At 42.6% G+C, this 22,695-nt stretch overlaps 2 long non-coding RNA genes across 6 annotated transcripts in view; one reads left to right on the top strand and one right to left on the bottom strand.

Moving 5' to 3' along the window:
- The window catches only part of LOC142651691 (uncharacterized), a 52,403-nt gene extending 32,951 nt beyond the window's left edge, over positions 1-19,452 (bottom strand). For 3 of the 5 annotated variants that reach the window (XR_012847692.1, XR_012847695.1, XR_012847694.1), the window contains exons 1-2: positions 19,362-19,452; positions 16,082-16,216 (exon numbers count right to left, since the gene is read on the bottom strand). This is a non-coding gene — a long non-coding RNA (uncharacterized LOC142651691). The remainder of the gene's footprint in view (positions 1-16,081; positions 16,217-19,361) is intronic. The other 2 variants (XR_012847693.1, XR_012847696.1) reach the window with 1 other exon arrangement.
- Positions 19,453-19,527: 75 nt separating this feature from the next.
- LOC142652798 (uncharacterized) overlaps positions 19,528-22,695 on the top strand; it is a 35,329-nt gene continuing 32,161 nt past the window's right edge. The window contains exon 1 of the long non-coding RNA XR_012847930.1: positions 19,528-19,605. This is a non-coding gene — a long non-coding RNA (uncharacterized LOC142652798). The remainder of the gene's footprint in view (positions 19,606-22,695) is intronic.

Raw genomic sequence — 22,695 nt, 5'->3', positions numbered from 1 at the left:
TGACAGCCGCCATTGTAATGAGATAATCAATATTATTCACTTCACCAGTCAGTGGTTTTAAAGTTATGGCTACACGGCGTATAAGTGATTGGCAGTGGCAGCGTTAAACAATTATCTCAACTCAAAGTTTGGAATGTTTTCATTTTGTGATAGTGACCAATACAAAATATCTTAAAATCCTTATTATTTTCTTAGGGATTAATTTTTGGATGGCAAAGCTTTAATGAAAGTCCAGTCTAAAACTTTGAAATGGTGGTTTACGATGAATGTACATTCTATGTTCCTTGTGTTTTAGTCTTGAATACGTGTTCTATCATTTGCTTTCTTACTCCCATTGTTTAACTTTCTTTGTTTGTTTTCCACTCTGGCTAAACTCTTCCTCACTCTCTCTAATGTATAACATCTTGGCCAAATACAACATTTCCCATAGAGTGCTTCCCTGAAATGGCTTCAGCAGGGCGGGTATGTGGGTAAGGCGCACGTCACTGCATCTGCAGGAAAAACACTGCTGAACTGCAGCTTATTCATACCTCTAGGGTCATGACAGTCTGACGCTGCTTTACCGAAAAACACAGTGGGACACGCCAACAGAGTTCAGAAACCATTTCTGTGAGCCTGTTCAGTCTTGGGTTTGGATGAAATGTAAAGGACAATGACCAAGATTATTGTTTTGTGTTGAAAACCTTATCTGAGAGGAGAGCATATTGTACAGACTGGAAAAATACAGTCAACAGAATCATAACGCTGACTATACATGGAGAATACTGCCCGCTGAATGTTAATCAGGGGGGATTAACATTAGCCTCTGCTAATCCTGGGGAAGAAACGATTTGGATCAGCTAAAAAATGAAACATCGCTGATCTATTTTTTTCCCTGAGAGCATATGTTTTATGGTGTCTGGCAGTACATCCTACATATTCGATTATCAATGGATCCAGACAAAAATGAAGATTTCCACCAGCTCAGACCTAAAAACACGGCTGAATGTCTAGTCTACTCTCTAAATAAATTTTTGGAAAAACTTCAAAAGGTAACAGAGATAAAAATCAGGAAACAGTCAATTTCGGTTTCAGGCCATGATTTACCTTCTTTAGTGTTCTGTTCATGTTTGCCAAATTGTCAAAATGTTGTACCAGTTTTCTGATTGGCAACACAAATGCCATATTCATCCAACACAAATGACAACATTGGTTTATGTTAGGAAAGTGGGATGTGGCCTCCTAGTCGCATGGGGTTTATCCTATGTTGGGAAATTCAGCACACACCTAATAGGGGCACCAGACAGGTGTGCCAATCTTCATAAATTTGCCCATTTAAAGGAACCTTTCAGTATTAGTATAATTATCAGGAATTCTGCTTGACTCTATGTGGATAACCTTCCACTCACATTCTAAAAAGACCCGGCCCAGGGATCCTATTAAGAAGAGATAAGGATTATTACAGAGTGGATTGTGTCCCCTTTCTTCTCACACTATCCTCAGTTGGGATTGCAGTCAACACATACGAAATATTATTATTAGTTGAGACTTTTTGATCACTTTTTATTTCATTGTTTGTGGAAGATGAAGTGACCAAAAAACAATGATTATGGCGTCTTCATTTTTATTATTTACGGCGTTCCTCGTGTGGGTTAAATAAAGATATATTGTAATAGTTCGTGCTTTTACGGATGCAGCGATACCAGTTACGTTGTGTTAAATTAATAAAAAAAAATTACGTTGTGCTTGGGGGAAAAGGGAGGTTTTTAACTTTTAATAATTTTATATATATATATACACTACCGTTCAAAAGTTTAGGGTCACTTAGAAATGTCCTTATTTTTGCAAGAAAAGCACAGTTTTTTTCAATGAAGATAACATTAAATTAATCAGAAATACGCTCTATACATTGTTAATGTGCTAAATGACTATTCTAGCTGCAAACGTCTGGTTTTTAATGCAATATCTACATAGGTGTATAGAGGCCGATTTCCAGCAACCATCACTCCAGTGTTCTAATTGTACTTTGTGTTTGCTAACTGTGTTAGAAGGCTAATGGATGATTAGAAAACACTTGAAAACCCTTGTGCAATTATGTTAGCACCGCTGTAAACAGTTTTGCTGTTTAGAGGAGCTATAAAACTGACCTTCCTTTGAGCTAGTTGAGAATCTGGAGCATTACATTTGTGGGTTCGATTAAACTCTCCAAATGGCTAGAAAAAGAGAGCTTTCATCTGAAACTCGACAGTCTATTCTTGTTCTTAGAAATGAAGGCTATTCCATGCGAGAAATTGCCAAGAAACTGAAGATTTCCTACAACGGTGTGTACTACTCCCTTCAGAGGACAGCACAAACAGGCTCTAACCAGAGTAAAAAAAGAGAAGTGCGAGGCCCCGCTACACAACTGAGCAACAAGACAAGTACATTAGAGTCTCTAGTTTTAGAAATAAACGCCTCACAGGTCCTCAACTGGCAGGTTCATTAAATAGTACCCGCAAAACGCCAGTGTCAACATCTACAGTGAAGAGGTGACTCCGGGATGCTGGCCTTCAGGGCAGAGTGGTAAGGAAAAAGCCATATCTGAGACTGGCTAATAAAAGGAAAAGATTAATATGGGCAAAAGCACACAGACATTGGACAGAGGAAGATTGGAAAAAAGTGTTATGGACAGACGAATCGAAGTTTGAGGTGTTTGGATCGCACAGAAGAACATTTGTGAGACGCAGAACAACTGAAAAGATGCTGGAAGAGTGCCTGACGCCATCTGTCAAGCATGGTGGAGGTAATGTGATGGTCTGGGGTTGCTTTGGTGCTGGTAAAGTGGGAGATTTGTACAAGGTAAAACGGATTTTGAATAAGGAAGGCTATCACTCCATTTTGCAACACCATGCCATACCCTGTGGACAGCGCTTGATTGGAGCCAATTTCATCCTACAACAGGACAATGACCCAAAGCACACCTCCAAATTATGCAAGAACTATTTAGGGAAGAAGCAGGCAGCTGGTATTCTATCTGTAATGGAGTGGCCAGCGCAGTCACCAGATCTCAACCCCATAGAGCTGTTGTGGGAGCAGCTTGACCGTATGGTGCGCAAGAAGTGGGAGGGGCTTCTGGAAGCATGGGGTGAAATTTCTCCCGATTACCTCAGCAAATTAACAGGTAGAATGCCAAAGGTCTGCAATGCTGTAATTGCTGCAAATGGAGCATTCCTTGACGAAAGCAAAGTTTGAAGGAGAAAATTATTATTTCAAATAAAAATCATTATTTCTCACCTTGTCAATGTCTTGACTATATTTTCTAGTCCTTTTGCAACTCATTTGATAAATATAAGTGTGAGTTTTCATGGAAAACACAAAATTGTCTGGGTGACCCCAAACTTTTGAACGGTAGTGTATATATATATATATATATATATATATATATATATATACACACTGATCTTGTTAATGACATTACCAGTATGTTCATGCCACTGATCATAAATTTTATTTTATTAAAAACTTGTCACTCTAATAGATAATGCACTCTATTGGATAGACAGAGACAATGTAATAAAACAGTTAAATGTTGCCCCTAATCTGCAAAGGTCACCAGTTATTTATAGTCCGATCACTATATTATTACAATTATACACTAGTCCTAGCACCGTCAACAGGTATTCTTGGGTTCATGGAGTTTAATATACTGCAGACACTTACTAGGTTATTTAATAGGTAATAATGGATTTCTACCACCCTGTGATAAATCTAATGCAGACTGGACTAGAGACCATGTACAGGGCTGCACGCACAATCTCTAAGGCACTTAAGTGCTCAACACAGTGCATGATTCACTCTTTTTTCCAGAATTTACAGAACACCTGTTCAAAATCCGAGTCCAAATATATTTTTACAACTTTAATATAGTTGAATCCCTAGAGGCACATTCTAGGTGTCCCTTTAATTAATTCTAAGTTAAAGCATTTTTGTAAAAATATTTTTATGCTGAATTTAGAATTTGCTTTACTCCTACAAACGAATAGAGAGTATTAAAGAATGGTCCTGTTCAAGTGATGGAATATTAAATTAGATTAAAAACATATCCCTTCAAATGGTTATGTTTAACCCAATAAAACCCACATGACACGATTTCCAAACAACTTTTTTTCAATAATCTGTATTATTTTTATAACACCAAAACTGAAAAAAAAAAGGTATCTGCAAAACGTATACTTTTTTTAAACATGGATGTCTATGGGCGACGGATAGCATCCGTCACAGCCATCCAGTAACAAAATGTTTACGTCCTGACGGAACCCAATGACTTTAATGGGCTTCGTCGGGTTTCGGTGAGGGTGCCCAATCGTTTTACCAGAAGAAATAGCGCTGCATGCTTTTTTCACGTGAACTCTGATGCAGATGTGAGCCGAGGCTTAAAGGCTATGGAAACCTTTGAAGACTTTTTTTTTAAAATTATAGTGATAGTGAAACTTTGTTATTGATTTTCATTAAAAAATGTTTTTACTTTTTGTGATACAGCTGCTGCGTATCCTGGATACATAGAAGCTGTATCTTGCACTGAAATCCGAATCCGTCAGTTCAGCAAGACAGATGGCTTCAGTGACAGCGGGCCCTGCGCGTCTCAGCATCAGCGAGTCCTGCGTGTCTGACACTCAGGAACCACCTGTTATCGATTACATCTAAATTGATGTACTCAAAGCAACCAAGCCATAGTGTAACAAAGTACAAACACATTCCTCACCAGTTGAAACAGCAATACAGTATATTTATATATATATATATATATATATATATATATATATATATATTGGTAAAAAAAAAAAACAGCACTGTTGTCAGACGATCAGTTGGGTGCAAATAAGCCCCGATAGGACAAGTGACCAGTGTCCCAATCTTTTGAAAAACCAGCGGGGAGACCAATAGTGTCCAGTATTGGGTCTATTCTAGGAAATATCTTGTAACGGCAGCGGTCGCAGACCGCAGACCCCTTTCATTCTGCTGACGAGGATGCCAGCACATGCGGCCGTCCTGTCCTGCAGTGACCACTAGGGTGTGCGCACGAGCTCATTCCCGGCCTTTATAGGCTAACGTGCACACATGTTAAGAATTGACTAATTACTCCCACATCACCCTGGACTATAAGAAGGGCCCTGCCCCTTCACTCCTTGCCTGAGCGTTGTTAGTAATTCCCATGTTAGTCTTTGCAAATGGTCACTTAGTGTTTACGTTGTTCCAGTGTTCCCGTGCCGTGCTACCTGTATCCTGTGTCCCGTGCTGTGTTATTGTTCCTGAGCCTGTTAGTGAATCGTGTCCTGCTGCTCTTGTTGTCATCCGCCACGTCTGGTGCAGCCTACTGCACCTGTTGTCGTCTGCCACGTCTGGCGCATCATACTGCACCTGCTGTCATCCGCCACATCTGGCGCAACCTGCTGCACTCACCTCCATCCGTGCTAAAGCGTCTGCCACTGTCTGGACTATTCAGGTACCCTTGTGCTAAGTCACTCGACTTAGCCATGATTAAGGGCACAGCCAGTGCCTGAAACGCGTAGGCTATCTATTGCCGCATATCACCACCTTGTCTTTTCCTCCTGGTGTTTTTTTCAAGCATTTATCTTGTATTCCAATAAAGTGGAAACCTAGTTTTTCCTATCAACATCTTTATCGCTGGATCTCCTCTGGTTTTTTCTTCAACCCTTGTGCTGGACTTTGTATTGACTGGGTGCTCTGAAGTTTGGCCAGTGTGACGCATCTCTATCTTTTTAGATAAGATTGTATGACAATTTGCCATTGAAGTACCCTCTTATATACGAGACACCTCTGATTTTTTACTGAAGATTAAAGATGTTCAGATTCCGAATGTGGCCCTCCTATGTTCGTTCGATGTGGTCAGTCTGTACACGTCGATCGACAATGGTAGAGGCCTGCACATGGTCTCTAAAGCCCTATCACACAGTGACTATACAGAAGAATGCATTGTATTTATACTTTCATTGTTGGAGACAGTTTTATATTCAGCGGAGAGGAACCGCAATGGGTGCCAATGTGGCACCAACCTATGCCAATATACATATGGCAACCCTATAGGGGGAGTCGATCTATGTATCCCACCACTTCAGACCATGGAATAACTTGACATGTTTCATAGATTTGTAAACAGTATAGATGTGGATATACAATTCACCTTAGTACATTCTGATACATCTATTCAATTTCTAGATACCACAATAACCAAAGCTGGTAGAAAATTGACTACTGATATCTATACAAATAATCTTCTAAAATTTGAAAGTTGCCACCCGAGATGCTTGGTGAGAGCTCCCCCTTATTACCAACTACTGAGGGTAAGGCGCATAGTTGATACCGAAGAAACAACTAAAACCAGATTTAATGAGATGTGTAGGAAGTTTATATAAAGGGGTTACCCTAAAAAAACTGATTCAATTACACAGAGATAGAGTAGAGAAATCCAGTAGAGAAGGGTTCCTTTCCATGGAAAAACCAGATAGTACCCAAAAAGGTATGTCGGAGGATACCATTTATATCCACATATACTGAAGCCAGTGATGAAATAGCATAAATTATACGTAAACACTAGCCGATATTGAAGAGTAATTTAAATCATGTTCCTGAGTTCGATCTGCCATCCCTAATGTTGTACAAACATTCTAAGAATTTGAAAGATAAGTTAGTGAGAGCAGATGTGGGCACGTCTACAAAGACGGTACAGACATTCCTGGGGACAAAAAAAGCTAGGATTTCACCCGTGCCTTAATTGTGTAAACTGCATTAATATGTCAAAGGGAGAGACGTTCGCTCACTTATTGACAGGGAAAGAGTTTTGGATTAAGCATTACTTAACGTGTTCATCTAAATATGTTATCTATCTGCTACAATGCCCGTGTAACCTCTTTGATGTAGGAGAGACTACATTGGGCTGTAAGACACAGATGAATAATCATAGATTTACGATTCGTAGCAAAAGATTGGACTTGCCACGTCTTGTACTGTCCGCCACGTCTGGTGCAACCTGCTGCACCTACCTCCATCCGTGCTGAAGCCACAGCCACTGTCTGGACTAGTTCAGGTACCCGTGTGTTACGAATTGCTATAGACTTTTGTATAGACTGTGACTAGGCCAGCTGCCTCTCCGCTACGGCGGAGCGGCCTAGTGGGTCCACATACCCTGTGATCGTCACAGTATGCATCTGAGTCAGATAGTGGTAACAAAAGAGTGGCTATATTTATATTTATTTTTATTTTGACTCTCCAAATGAGGCTTTGTTGGCTCCCTATGTGGACGGTGTGCACACGGTGCGTTCTTTGCGCATCATGTTACGCATTTATCCCCGGCAGGAACGAGACGCCTCCATTTATGTGGAGACGATCGCTCAGTGAGAGAAAAGTTTGTCTCTAAGGGTAAAATAATGTATTTTGCTCCCCAAGTATATATATCCTGCTACAAAGTGCAAGGAGACATGGGAAGTTTTGATATTTTTGTTTGTATTCCACTCAATATACAGCTCATATAGCAAACGTATGCAGCTCATGTGGCTAATAGAATGCCTGAGCCACAATGAGCATGCGCTTGATGAGCTCGGTCTCACTGAACTATTTTGCGTATCACCCCTCGGATGCATATTGAGTACGGGCATGCGCAGAATTCAATACCAACGCATGCGCAGTAAGATTATGTAGATTCTGGGAAGTTCGCCATTTAGAAAATCTATGAAGGGATCAGGAGAGTGGTGAGCCTGGGAAATATTATTTTAATTGTAAACACGTCTATTTATTAAATTGCACTTGACACTTTATTAATATTTATATAGTTAAAATAGAATATTTATTGATGCTCACTATTAACTGTAAATCGCTACCTTTATATGAATTGCACAGAAATGCCCTATACTATTTTGTACCACATTGACACTGTTATACTGTATAATTTTATATTTAAAAAAAATAATTAAATTATTTTAATTTATTTAATGAATTGTTAAAACCTGAGTATTTATTTGTGCACTGCTCACTCATTATATTGCTTGGGAAAAGCCCCATCGAGAAGGGCTGTAAGGTCGCATGTGGTGAATAAAATTATCCACTTTTTCACTATCTATGGAAGTGCTGCCTTGATTTTTTTGGAAGTATATATATCAACTACACACACGGCACAATATTACCATTTGGCAATGCTATGAAAGTCTCTGGATTGTTGTTTGTAATAAAAATAATTAATTGATTGAATAAATAAGCACTAATTATTTATTTATCTATAAATGTTTTTAACCCGTTCACTTACAGGGGAAGCTGGTGCTATCTACATGGGAAATTTGTGTGGCACTATCTATCTGGGCAGTATTTACAGTGGGCACTATATGTGGGCACTATTCTGCAGGGGGTGGTGCTATGTACAGGGGGAGTGGTGCTATCTACAGGGGGTGGCACTATCTAGGGGGTTGTGGCACTATCTACATGGGCACTGTGGCACTATATGGGCACTGGCACTATATGGGCTCTATCTACAGGGGACACTGTGGTGCTATACATGGGCACTGTGTGTAGCACTATCTATGTGGGTACTATCTACAGTGGGCACTGTGGCACTATCTACAGGGGCATTGTGGCACTTTCTACATAGGCACTGTATAGATTTTAGGGGTTGGGACAACATTTTTTAATTCATCCATTTTCTTAACGGACATGAAAAACGGGTGGCATCGGTGGTTAAAAACAGTCAGACAGCTGTGAAATGGATGAAAATTTTGAGACACACTGATGCAAAACGGCCATGAAAAACTGACAGTTGATCCATTTTTAACAGCCATTTTTTCACTTCTTCATTCTCCCCTCACAGTGATTCAGACTGACGGAGATAGAAGACGACTAAGGCTGGGTTCACACAACCTATTTTCAGACGTAATGGAGGCGTTTTACGCCTCGAATTATGCCTGAAAAGACGGCTCCAATACGTCTGCAAACATCTGCCCATTGCTTGCAATGGGTCTTACGATGTTCTGTGCAGACGAGCTGTCATTTTACGCGTCAAAATACGGCGTGTAAAATGACGGCTCGTCAAAAGAAGTGCAGGACACTTCTTGGGCCGTTTTTGGAGCCGTTTTCTCATAGACTCTATTGAAAACAGCTCCAAAAACTGCCAAGAAAACGCAGCGAAAAACGCAGCGAAAAACGTGAGTTGCTCAAAAAAACGTCTGAAAATCAGGTGCTGTTTTCCCTTTAAAACAGCTCCGTATTTTCAGACGTATATTGTTAATCGCGTGCACATACCCTAAGGGTATGGTCACACGCTTAACAAAAAACTTCTGAAAATACGGAGCTGATTTCAGAGAAAACAGCCTCTGATTTTCAGGCGTTTTTGAAGCTGAAAATGAAAGTTGGAGCTTCTTTTGAGGCTTCTTTTCAGGCGTTTTTTGAGGTGTCTTTGGAGCTGTTTTCAATAGAGTCAATGAAAAACGCCTCCAATTACGTCCCAAGAAGAGTCCTGCACTTCTTTTGACGAGGCTGTATTTTTACGTGCCGTCTTTTGACAGCGACGCGTAAAATGACAGGTCGTCGGAACAGTACATCGTAAAACCCATTGAAAGTAATGGGCAGATGTTTGCCGACGTATTGGAGCCGTTTTTTCAGACGTAATTCGAGGTGTAAAACGCCTCGATTACGTCTGAAAATAGGTCGTGTGAATCCAGCCTGAGGGTATGTGCACACGGTAGCAGGCTTTTACATCTGAAAAGACAGACTGTTTTCAGGAGAAAACAGCTGCCTCGTTTCAGACGTAAATGCTCCTCCTCGCATTTTGCGAGGCTTCTCTGACAGCCGTAAATTTTGAGCTGTGCTTCATTGAGTTCAATGAAGAACGGCTCAAATTACGTCTGAAAGAAGTGTCCTGCACTTCTTTTGACGAGGCTGTATTTTTACGCGTCGTCGTTTGACAGCTGTCAAACAACGACGCGTAAACGACAGGTTGTCTGCACAGTACGTCGGCAAACCCATTCAAATGAATGGGCAGATGTTTGCCGACGTATTGTATCCCTATTTTCAGATGTAAAACGAGGCATAATACGCCTCGTTTACATCTGAAAATAGGTCGTGTGAACCCAGCCTAATTGTTACAGAGCTGCAACAGTGTATACATATACATAGAATATGCCTTCAATGGGAAGGTGAAACGTTGCCTCTATGTTGGGTGAATAAAAATTTTAGATTTTTATAATATTGGAGTGCTGCCTCTTTTCCTCTGGATTGCGATTATATATAGTATTCAAAAAATAGGCAGCGCTCCGTAGTAAATGTGAAAAAAGGTGGGTACTTTTATTGCCCCCAGTGCAACGTTTCAGCTCTGTCCTCTAGAGCCTTTCTTTGAGTGCTGCCTATTTTTTGAATACTACGTAATTTGGAACGTGGTCTGTTCCTGGGGGCCTGCACCCACAGTTTGCCAGTGCTGCTGGATCCATTTGTTCGTTTATATATATATATATATATATATATATATATATATATGTTTTTTCACATTTTTTGTGATTTGTCTGCTCATAATAAAAATTTGAAAACATGGAATTAATTAAACTAAGCTAGAAAATAAAAGCCTCCTAAGTCTTGTAAATAACAACAAAGTAAAAATAGTTATAATATTCAAAGCGGTTGCAAAGATATTATCGTTTAAAGAAGTGCGTATTTTAAAAATGGAAAATTTTACAGGGCATCAATGACTCTTGGCCATGAAAGGGTTAATCAAACGGACATTACAAAACGTTAAACTTTTTAAATGAAAGTAAAAAAAAAATATTTTGCATTTATTTCGTATTATAAGAAAATGAGAAAATGGACCACACACGTTATGCACTAGAATCTTTATGTACAGATGGGATCTGAGGTAACAAACCTCCTGTATACAAAAAAAATCACACAATAAATGTATTCATGAAATTAGCATTCTTTTTCACTAGTGCTTAATTGTAAAATACAAATTCTGAACAGAAATTATTACCATTGATAATAAAAATGCATTAATAATGTGAAAATAATAAAAAAACTAATAAAGAAAGGAAATATTCCTTTCAACAAAAATAACTAAACATATATATGAGATTTAATAATGATATGTTATTCTCCTATACTCTGTATCAAGCTGTTACCAATAACATCTAAGTTATGAACTTAGATTACAGGTAGATCCTGCTTGTCGGAGACACGCAGGACCCGCTTTTACTGAACCTGTCAGTGCCGCTGACCTGACGGATTCAGGTGTCATCGCTAGATACAGCTTCTCTGTAGACAGGATACAAAGCAGATGTATCTCAAAAAGTAAAAATAATTTTTTAATAGAAAGTTGCACCAAACACACACATTTTTTATTATTTATTGAAATAAAAATAAAAATAAAGAAACGATTTCAAAGGTGAAAGAAATCTTCTATATGTGTCCCAGGAGATCAGACATTTCCCACTCCTTCTCCTCACAATTCTATGACTGGCTGTAAGACAACCGGCTGAAGCAGGATTCTCTCCCATCTGTCTGTCTGCAGTAGGACATACCAATAGTTAAGCCCAAAGTTGCACCATTCACCAGCCAAAAATAAAACAGATCAGCAGGAAGTTAAATGGTCAATAACTTTTCAACAAACTTTGCATAAATGTATAGTACCAATGAATATAAGAAACTTAGTATTTTATCTTATTAGAGAAAAATGCCTCTTTCTCACTTATCAGGATACTTTCCTCCCCACCCCCATCCTTACTGTTCACTCAATCTGAATTTACTGCTATTCCTGTCTCCTCTAAATTAGACAGACTCTCACCTCACTGAGAGCTCTGTTTATAGCTGCCCATAGAAATCTGGAAGGGGGGGGGGGGCTGAGAGAGACACAGACGCTGCCGCAGCTTGCTGTTAAGTGTTATATCTACTGTGAGACAGTGACAGGTAAAGTCATTGAGGGAAGGTACATTTCCCCTAGAATCCTGTCATATGTATCCTAGGCTCCAGGGAATGAGTAGTTTTTGCAATAGAAAGCTCTAGCTTTCCAATCTCGGCTTAAGGAAAAGCCGGAAAAAGGGCCTGGAGTTGGATTGGGGAAGAGCAGGGTGGGTTCCCCAATCCCTAGTCCATCTCTGTTTGTAGGACAAGGCTGCTGCTCAATTAGCTGCACCTGCAGCCTGTATATAAAAAGGTGCAGACACAGTGTGTGTCAGTCTCACCCCTGACTCAGACCAGAGACTACTAAGGCTGGAGTAGCCTGTATTCTATGTGAGTAAAGACCTGTGTTACTTTGTGTCCAGTGCCTGGTAGGAAGGCACTTGGTATAGTTAGATAATATCTTGTTTAGTTAGTGCTCAGACGAGCAGGATTTATTTTGTATTTTGCCTTGTTGTACAAGAGGCTGTTTCTTTGACAAGAATAAAACACAGGCAAAGCCCTGTTATGAACTTTAATGCACGGTGTCCCTGTCTCTGGCTACTAAGAAACCGCTGTACCAACCTCTCCTGATGCTAAACCCCCACACTACCCAAAGTGCTGGATTCTCAGCTATACTGCTCATTACTGCTGTATAATCCCCTCCATTCTTCTGCAGCCTCTCTATTTCTTTCATAAATAGAGATAGGAGAGTAGGATACTTCCCCTCCCCTATGCTGTGTAGAGCAGACATGATAGCAGTTAGGCTCCGCCCACTAGCTCAGGGAGAATTAGAGATAAAGCCTGTGGAGGGGAAAACTGCTAAACAATGCAGGATACAAGTCATAAAATGGCCAGCAATAGTGTTATTTCTCACACAACTACTTATTCTGAAAAGTCACCTGAAAGGTTAGGTAGACTTGAAAGGGGAAGAAATATTAAATTTATCTATTAATTAAATCAAAACATAAAACATCGTTTCATACAGAAAATGTTGCAAAAGTGTTTCTGCATCAGAAAAATTCCACATGGATATTTAAATCATGTACGTGTTGCAAATTTTTTTTTCCAACCATAGGAATATTTGGTGCAATTTTCCTCAGCGGATTTTACTTAAACGAAAGTTACGTCATGTGTGACTGCACCCAAAGGCCGGGTTCCCACGGAACAGATACGTAAAAACTACGCAGCATATCCGACTTGGAACCCGCAGTACATTCCTTCCAAAAACCGCACCACATTCTGCATTTTTTCGGATGGAATTTCCGCTGTGGAAAGCAGCTGTAAAAACCGCTCATACTTACGTAGGCCGTTGTTATGGCGATGCGTCATTGCAGTCCGGTCTGGCCTCCCTGGATGACGCTGCAGCCCATGGGACCGCTGCAGCCTGTGATTGGCTGTAGCAGCGGTCATTTGGGATGTAACGTCATCCCAAGAGGCCAGCCTCTGATGTCATCCAGGCCAGCCACCTGGGATGGTGTATTATCCCATTTGACCACCGCAATGTCATCCCAGGAGGCCGGACTGCAGGAAGAAGGAGGGCGTTCTGGGTAAGTATGATTTTTAAAATTTTTCCGTAGTTGCCATTTTTGCGGCGTAATCTCTGTGAATATGCCGCAAAAGTCGCAACACTTGACTTTCTGTTGCGGTTTTGCATCCCCATTGGATTCAATGGGGGAAACCCACAACGGAAAATAACAAAAAAAACAGCATCAATTGACATGCTTCAGAATTAAATTCCGCACCGCAGGTCAATTTATTAACGTTTACGCTGCAGGTTTTTTTCCGCAGCGTGGGCATGAGATTTTCTAAATCTCATCCCCTTTGCTGCTACTGTAAATGCTGTGGAATTTCCGCACATAATTCCATTGCGGAAATTCCACAGCATTTACGCTATGTGGGAACCCGTCCAAAAGCATAAATTGTTTCTTGGGTGAGTGCTTCTTTTTATTCTACCCCATAAACTACCAGAATATTGTATATACTGTATGTGTATATATTTATATATTATGTCAATCAAATATTTAATTTAAAATGGAACACTGCTTAGGCTTCATTCACATCTGTGTCAGGTCAGGGCTCTATTCTAACGTTCCGTCTGAGCTTTCCATCAGAATGGAGCCCTGACTGAAACAAATGGAAACCATAGGTTTCCATCACTATTGCTTTCAATGCTGACGGATCCGGTGCCAATGCTTTCCGTTTGTCTCAGTTGTGCAAGGGTTTCGTCGTTTTGACTACGGTATTGATTGCGTCAAAACGACGGAACCCTTGCACAACTGAGACAAACAAAAACCATTGGCACCGATCCATCACCATTAAAATTAATGGTGATGCAAACGGAAACCTATGGTTTCCGTTTGTTTCAGTCAGGTTCCCGTTCTGACGGAAAGCTCAGACGGAATGTTAGAATAAGGGCCCTGACACAGATGTGAACGAAGCCTAAATGCTTTATTAATCTAAATATCATAATATTGTAAATAATAAATTAACATTGTATAATATTCACTTACTAATTGTAATTTAAGTTTTAATAAAACCATAAATGTTCCACATAGAATAATAGAGGAATGGACCACACAGGTTGTTCTCTTCAATGTTTATGTACAGATGTGATCCGAGCTAATAAACCCCAGCTCTGACTCTCATGTAGAAGGCACAATAGGTGTATTCATTTGGACAGTGTTTTGGTACAATACAAGTATTCACAGGGAATACAACTAAACATCTCGTAACAGACAATTTATCCACTGAACAACAGGTCATCATGAGAACGCGGTTCAGATCAGTGTCGGACTCAGAGTTGGACACAGACTGTAGAGGGCCCTGTGCAAAGAATGTGCCTGGGCCCCCCATAACCTAACCACGCCCGCACGCATATAAAACTATACAAATCTATATTTCACATTTAATTACTAGTTTAAAACACAAGTGACAAACATAAATAATAAAAAATAATTTCCATATTTAACAACTGAGTATAACACAAAGCACTCATGTAATTAACTTATAATGACTTTATCTTGCTCATTGCACTGTCACTTCTCAAGCAGGGCTATCAAGCAGCTTTGCTGTTTTCGTCACTCTCGACCATCTAATCAGGAAGTGGCCGGGAAGCAGCAGGAGCCAAGAAAGGCAGAACGGGGTTTAGGGGGCCTCGTTCTAGAGATAAGCGCACGTCCCAATGGTGGAACCCGCATCTATGGGACATTTATGGCATATACTGTGGATATGCCACAAATGTTAAAGAAGGCAGCCCTTGAACTGTCCACTGAGCTCCACTCCAAACATTTTCTACAGAGAGGGCAGCAACCGCTACCTCCTAGTTCTTTTTATTTTCAGTCAGTCCCCTTCATGACGCTCAGCACACACCACACAGCACACAGTAAAAGCACTGGCAGGCTCAGGGGGCGGAGCAAGAAGAACCCTAACACTGATTGGCTGAGATGCTCAGCCAACCATTATTAGGCTTAATTTAAGCAGCGCCGCTATCCCGGATCAATAACCGGTCCGAAGATAGCGATGCTTCTTGCTAGGTGCGACGCACTCTATCTGGTGATCCTGGTCACCTAGTGAGCGTGATTGTCAGATGTTGCACTGCATCTGACAGTGACGCTGGTTACTAGGTGATGAAAACCACCAGAGAGAGTGCGTCGCCTCAGCAGGCCCCTCCCCTCCTAATAAGTTTTCTAAGTAATGGATGATCGGCGCAACCTCGCGGCAGACGGAGAGGCCCCCACCTTGTGCACTTTTGGCAAGTGCAACTCACAGATTGGGCCCCCTCACTTAACATATGTTATTGATTGCATCAATAACATATGTGAAGGAAGGAGGCTCAATCTGTGAGTTGCCGAAAGTGCACAGGGAGGGAAAGGGGCCCCCCTCCATCTGCTGCACAGCTATGCCGATCTATGTGCACAGCGTTTAGGGCAGCTGAGCGGGCTCCCATCCCCCCCCAGGCACCTGTGCAGCCGAACCAGCTACACCGGCTATATGTCCGCCCCTGGTCGAACTGATATGTCTGGGCCCGCCAGACGAAACGAGGGCCTACTGTCATACGGAACAGAACGTGCATACAGAACGTGCGCACGTCTATTTTTTTTAATTATATCCCTAATTATAATGTTCTAGTTGTGCACACTTGTAATATCATTAATGCATTCTAATAAGTTATTTGTGAATCAACCCATAACATTTGTACCTAGCAAGTGATGAAGTCCAAATCAGCTTTAACTATGGATGTCATCTACTGGACCTTTGTGGACCATTAAGTGCAGAACCTGGGACCATCAACCTCTGATACTCTGGTTGGCCAGTCTAAACCTGGTCCTGATTCCTATAAATAGACCAATTGTGCAGCAATTTTGAACCGACCAGTATTTTCATTAAAAAGCTAGTGGCATTCAAAAATGTACAATTCAATAATACTGGGCGGATAAAAACTCATGTATAAATTCCCAGTAACTCACCGGTACAGTAACATCTGGGGAAAAAAAACGGAGCAAAACACCAAAGACGTGTGAACTAGGTCTATTAGAAATAGCTTTCTTCATTGTAAATATCATAACTCTCAACCATCCCGGATTCAGCGCGACAATCCCGGATTTAAGGCCAGGACGTTGATACAGTTGAACCCAATGCTGAAGCAGAGAACCGTGAGCTCCCTGCTTCAGCATTAGTACAGAGGACTCCCCGGGCACACCGCTACTTTAAGCGCTGAGCCCGGGGAAGCCCTTGACGTTACTGTCCATATATGGACAGTTAAGTCAGGGGCTCCTCTTGGAGCGGAATCCCCTACCAGAGCGACGGCAACGCTCTGGCCGGGGATTCCGCTCCAGGAGGAGCCACCGTCGTCACTGTCCATATATGGACAGAGATGTCAGGGGCTCCACCTGGAGTGGAATCCCCGGCTACAGTGGCCGATGCTCTGGCTGGGGATTCCGCCCCTAGAGGGAGTCCCAATGGCTACAGAGGGGGTGAAATTATCTTTAAGGGGCTGTGGCACTATGTACATGAGCACTGTGGCAATATCTATGTGGGCACTGGCACTTTATATGTGGGCACTAGGGGGCAGCTAAGGGGGCATTATACTGTATTGGGGTGTCTATGGGGCATTATACTGTATGGGGAAGCTATAAGGGCATTATACTGTATGGGCAGCTAAGGGGGCATTATAGTGTATGGTGGCAGCTGAGGGGGCATTATACTGTATGGGGGCAGCTAGGGGTGAAATATACTGTATTGTGGCAGCTAAAGAGGCATTATACTATATGGGGCAGCTATGCAGGCATTATACTGTATGGAAGAAGCTATAAGGGCATTATAGTGTATGAGCAACTGCGGGGGCATTAAACTGTATGAGGGCAGCTATGGGGGCATTATACAGTGTGGGAGAAATCTATAGGGGTATTATACAGTATGGGAAGCTGTGGGGGCATTATAGTGTCTGGCGGCAGCTAAGGGACATTATACTGTATTGGTGCAGTAATAGGGGCATTATACTGTATGGGGCTGGGGCATTATACTGTATAAGAGCCACTATGGGGGCATTATAATGTATGGGGGCACCTATGGGGGCATATTTACTGTATGGGTCATCTATGGGGCAGTATGGGGAAGCTATGTGGCAATATACTGTATTGGGCAGCTATGGGGGCATTATACTGTATGGGGCATCTGTGTGGACATTATGCTGTATGGGCGCAGGTATGGGGCATTATGCTGTATGGGGGAATTTTTGGGCGCAATATACTGCATGGGGGCATCTGTGTGGGCAGTATACTGTATGGGGGTATATGTGTGTGCATTATACTGCATGGGGCATCTGTGTGGGCATTGTACTGTATGGGGGCATCTGTGTTGGCTTTATACTGTATGGGTGCATCTATGGGGACATTACACTGTATGGGGCAGCTATGGGGGCATTATACTGTAGGGGTCAACTATGGGGCATTATGCTGTATGGGGAAGCTATGTGGCATTATACTGTATGAGGGCAGCTATGGGGCATTATACTGTATGGGGCATCTGTGTGGGCATTATACTGTATGGGGCGGCTATGGGACAGTATGCTGTATGGAGGAATTTGGTTGGGCATTATACTGCATGGGGGCATCTATGTGGGCATTATACTGCATAGGTGCATCTGTGTGGGCATTATACTGCATGGTGGCATCTGTTTGGGCATTTTACTATATGGGGGCATCTGTGTTGGCTTTAGACTTTGTGGGTGCATCTATGGGGGCATTATACTGTATGATGGCAGCTATGGGGGCATTATACTTTGTGGGGCAGCTATGGGGGCATTATACTGTATGGGGGCAGATATGGGGCATTATACTGTATGGGGCAGCTATTTGGAATTATACTATGTGGGAGGCACTATGGGAGCACGATACTGTGTGGGACAAACCGGGCATGTATGGGTGAGGATTGGGAGGGATTAGAGGTGTGGCTTAAAAGGGAAATAAAACTTGCCGATTGTCCCTCTTTGTATTACTTAAAAGTCAGGAGGTATGTAAATATAGATGAAGAGGTGTTTCATTGTTTTGTTTATTCCACTGCATGTATTTTGGTAGAATAAATGAGGAAATTTTTAACACATTTTAAGTATACAGTATGCAGTATATATTGCAGTTCCCCTCTTCAGGCAGCAGAGGGCATTGTGGTTACAGCAGTTAAGCAGCATGCACCATATACAATGGTACAGTAGCAGCTGTTTGGGACATCAGTGTAGTTAAGTGGTATCTTATTACTGTTTGTGGTAGTCGTATAAAATGATGTGATACAAAGCAAATAACAGATGACATACAGTCAAGAAGGAATATTGCTTTTCCATTGATGATTCTCATGATGTCATGAAATCAAAAGAATTATGAAATCAACTTTCTGTCCTTGAATGTATTATGTTGTAAAAGAAGCATAAGGATTTCATTTACTGAACTAGCAGTTTTTCTCTCCATAAGTGTTCACCATTACAGGGCATAGGATCATTTGTCAGAAATCCTATAGGGGAAGCTACTTCATGAAAAAACAAAACAACACATATGCTGAGTTTTTTGTTGTTATTCAGATTATCAGGATTTATTAGATTGACTATATTACAGAGACAAGTGAAGAGCTTTAAAGAGGCTCTGTCACCAGATTATCAAATCCCTATCTCCTATTGAATGTGATGGGCGCTGCAATGTAGATAACAGCAAAGTTTTTTTGTTTTTTTAAACGATCATTTTTGCCCAAGTTATGAGCAATTTTATATTTATGAAAATGAGCTTTTCATTGGACAACTGGGCGTGTTTTCTCGTGTATTACCAACTGGGCGTGTATTGTGTTTTTACCAACTGGGCGTGTATTGTGTTTTTACCAACTGTGCGTTGTGAATAGAAGTGTATGATACTGACAAATCACCCATAGGTGATACATCGGCTGAAAGGCGTCCAAAAGGTTAATATGCTCGTCTCTAGGGAGTTTACTATGCTTACCTGCACATGGTGATGCTGCTGCAAATTCAACTGTACGCCTGGAGCTGTGGTGTCTTCTCTCTTCCGACGCCAAGGTTGAAGGACCTGTGGGTGACGTCACGCTGTGTCTGCAGTGAAAGAAGCTGGCTGGGAATGATGACGTCACCCACAGGTCCTTCAACCTTGGCGTCGGAAAAGAGAAGACACATCAGCTCCAGGCGACAGAGGGTACAGTTGAATTTACCAGCAGCATCACTATGTGCAGGTAAGCATAGTAAACTCCCTAGAGACGAGCATATTAACCTTTTGGACACCTGCAGCCGATGTATCTTCTTTGTCCGACGACAAGGTTGAAGGACCTGTGGGTGACGTCACGCTGTGTGTCTTTAGTGAAAGAAGCTGCGTGGGAATGATGAGAAGTGTATGATTCTGATTTGTCAGTGTCATACACTTCTATTCACAACGCCCAGTTGGTAAAAACACAACACACGCCCAGTTGGTAAAAACACAATACACACCCAGTTGGTAATACACGAGAAAACACGCCCAGTTGTCCATTGAAAAGCTCATTTGCATAAATATAAAATTGCTTATAACTTGGGCAAAAATGATTGTTTTTTAAAAAAAACAAAAACGTTGCTGTTATCTACATTGCAGCGCCCATCACATTCAATAGGAGATAGGGATTTGATAATCTGGTGACAGAGCCTCTTTAATCCTATGCACCACTTTCTTTATACAGGTAAGGCCTCATGCACACGACCGTGTTTGAGCGTGACATTTTGTTTTTGACGAAGTAGTCAATGTGCACTATGTAGAATTACCAGGATTTCTAAACAAGTGATCATGTGTCAAATCTTCATAAGAGTTTATTATTTTGTGACAGACTGATTCCATAAAGATCCATTTCAACATAACGTACATGCCATAGAGGCATTCGTGAACCTGCTAAAAAGAAGCATCCTTCCAGATTGTTGCTGTCAGCACCATGGTGTTCTTTTTGATGATGTGCAACATTTTTTTAGTCACTGAAAGTCAATAGGGGGAATATATTAAGACTGGCGTTTCAAACTGTGAGACACACTGTATATATACCCTTATTTTATTGAGCAATAAAGACAAAGAAAACACCATTGGGTGAGTGCCACTCTTTCTCTCTATTGTTGTATGCATTAGGGGGGATTCACACGAGCGTGTATTCAGTCCGTGCGGGCCGCGTGGTTTTCACGCGGCACGCATGGACCAATACAAGTCTATGGGGCAGTACAGACAGTCCGTGCTTTTTGCGCAGCGTTTGTCTGCTGCGCAAAAAGCGCGACAGGTTCAATAACTCTGCGTATTTCGCGCATCACGCACCCATTGAAGTCAATGGGTGCGTGAAAACCACGCAGGTTGCACGGAAGCACTTCCGTGCGAACCGACTGAAACAGCGCACCAGCTGTCAAAAGGACGAATGTAAACAGAAAAGCACCACGTGCTTTTCTGTTTCCGAACATCCAAACGGAGTGTCTTTGCGATGAGCGAAGCCGGACAAGCGAACCGAACTTCACCGGGTTCGGCCGAACTCGTTTTGGCCGAACCCGGCAAAAAAATTATCGGTACGCGACGTCAGGAGATAGTCACTGTCCATGGTGCTGAAAGAGTTAAACTGTTTCAGCACCATGGACAGTGACTTCCGATCCCAATATACATGAACCTGTAGAAAAAAAAACGAAGTGTTAGGGATCTGCCAGGTACTACGTCTAGGTATACTCCTGGGATTAATCAATCCACACCTGAGGCCAGACCTGTTCGACTGACACCATCTCCCACCAACCAGGGTGGCAGGCTCAGGAGTGGGAGAGCCTATCGCGGCCTGGTCAGTCGGAGTTAGCTCCGCCCCCTGTCCTTTATTACCTGCCGTGCTCTCTTCCTCAGTGCTTGTAATTCTTCTGGATTCCTGGCCTCACTGCTGCTTGCTCCAGCCTGCTTCTGCCGTGCTTCTGCCTTGCTGCAGTTCCGCTTAACCTGCTTCGCTTTGCCCCTGGCTTGCTTCCTTCTCCATGCTCACGTTGGTATACTCCACTTCATCCTGGTCCTGACCACTCGTTCACCGCTCCGTTTCCTCGCGGCGTTCCGTGGCTACTGCCCCTTCCTTTGCGTGTTCCCTGTTTGTTCTCCCGTGCACTTAGACAGCGTAGGGACCGCCGCCCAGTTGTACCCCGTCGCCTAGGGCGGGTCGTTGCAAGTAGGCAGGGACAGGGCGGTGGGTAGATTAGGGCTCACTTTCCCTTCACCTCCTTCCTGCCATTACATAATTACAAGCCCTTACCTAGTCTACCATTTCTCCTACGCTGACGCTATCATGGACCCCCTTGAGACCCTGACCCAGCAGGTGCAGGGCCTCTCCCTACAGGTCCAGGCCCTGGCCCAGAGGGTCAACCAGGGTGACGCTGCCTTAGTAGTACCCCTCACCTCACCTCTAGAACCCGACCTCAAGTTACCTGACCGGTTCTCAGGGGACCGTAAGACGTTTCTCTCCTTCCGGGAGAGTTGCAGACTGTATTTCCGCCTAAAACCCCACTCCTCAGGTTCCGAGAACCAGCGGGTGGGTATCATCATATCCCGACTCCAGGAAGGGCCCCAAGAGTGGGCCTTCTCCTTGGCTCCTGACGCCCCTGAACTTTCCTCTGTTGATCGTTTTTTCTCTGCCCTCGGACTCATTTACGACGAGACTGACAGGACTGCTTTAGCCGAGAGTCAGCTGGTGACCTTGCGTCAGGGTAGGAGACCGGTTGAGGAATACTGTTCTGATTTTAGAAAGTGGTGCGTAGCTTCTCGGTGGAACGATCCGGCCCTAAGGTGCCAGTTTAGGTTAGGATTATCTGACGCCCTGAAGGATCTGCTGGTTAGCTACCCCTCTTCTGACTCCCTTGACCAGGTTATGGCCCTAGCAGTACGACTTGACCGACGTCTCAAGGAACATCAGCTTGAACGTTTCAGTGTTTTCCCATCTGACTTTTCTGCGATCCCCCCCGAGGTCCCGTCTCCTCGCCCCTCCACGGAGGACTCGGAGGTACCTATGCAACTCGGGGCCTCCATGTCCCCTCGACAACGTAGGGAGTTTCGCAGAATGAATGGTCTCTGCTTCTACTGTGGGGACGACAAGCATCTACTGAACACCTGTCCCAGGCGCAAGAATAAGAAGCCGGAAAACTTCCGCGCCTAAGTGATCATCGGGGAGGTCACTTGGGCGCACAGGTATTTCCCGTTAATGTGAAACGCAATAAAATTTTGCTTCCCTTTCAGGTCTCGTTTGCTGGCCGGTCTGCCACGGGCAGTGCTTTCGTGGATTCTGGCTCATCTGCTAATATCA

Source organism: Rhinoderma darwinii, chromosome 5 (assembly GCF_050947455.1).
Source record: "Rhinoderma darwinii isolate aRhiDar2 chromosome 5, aRhiDar2.hap1, whole genome shotgun sequence".
NCBI lineage: Eukaryota > Metazoa > Chordata > Amphibia > Anura > Rhinodermatidae > Rhinoderma > Rhinoderma darwinii.
The sequence above is the reverse complement of the archived record's forward strand: the minus strand, read 5'-3'. Positions and strand labels throughout refer to the sequence as shown.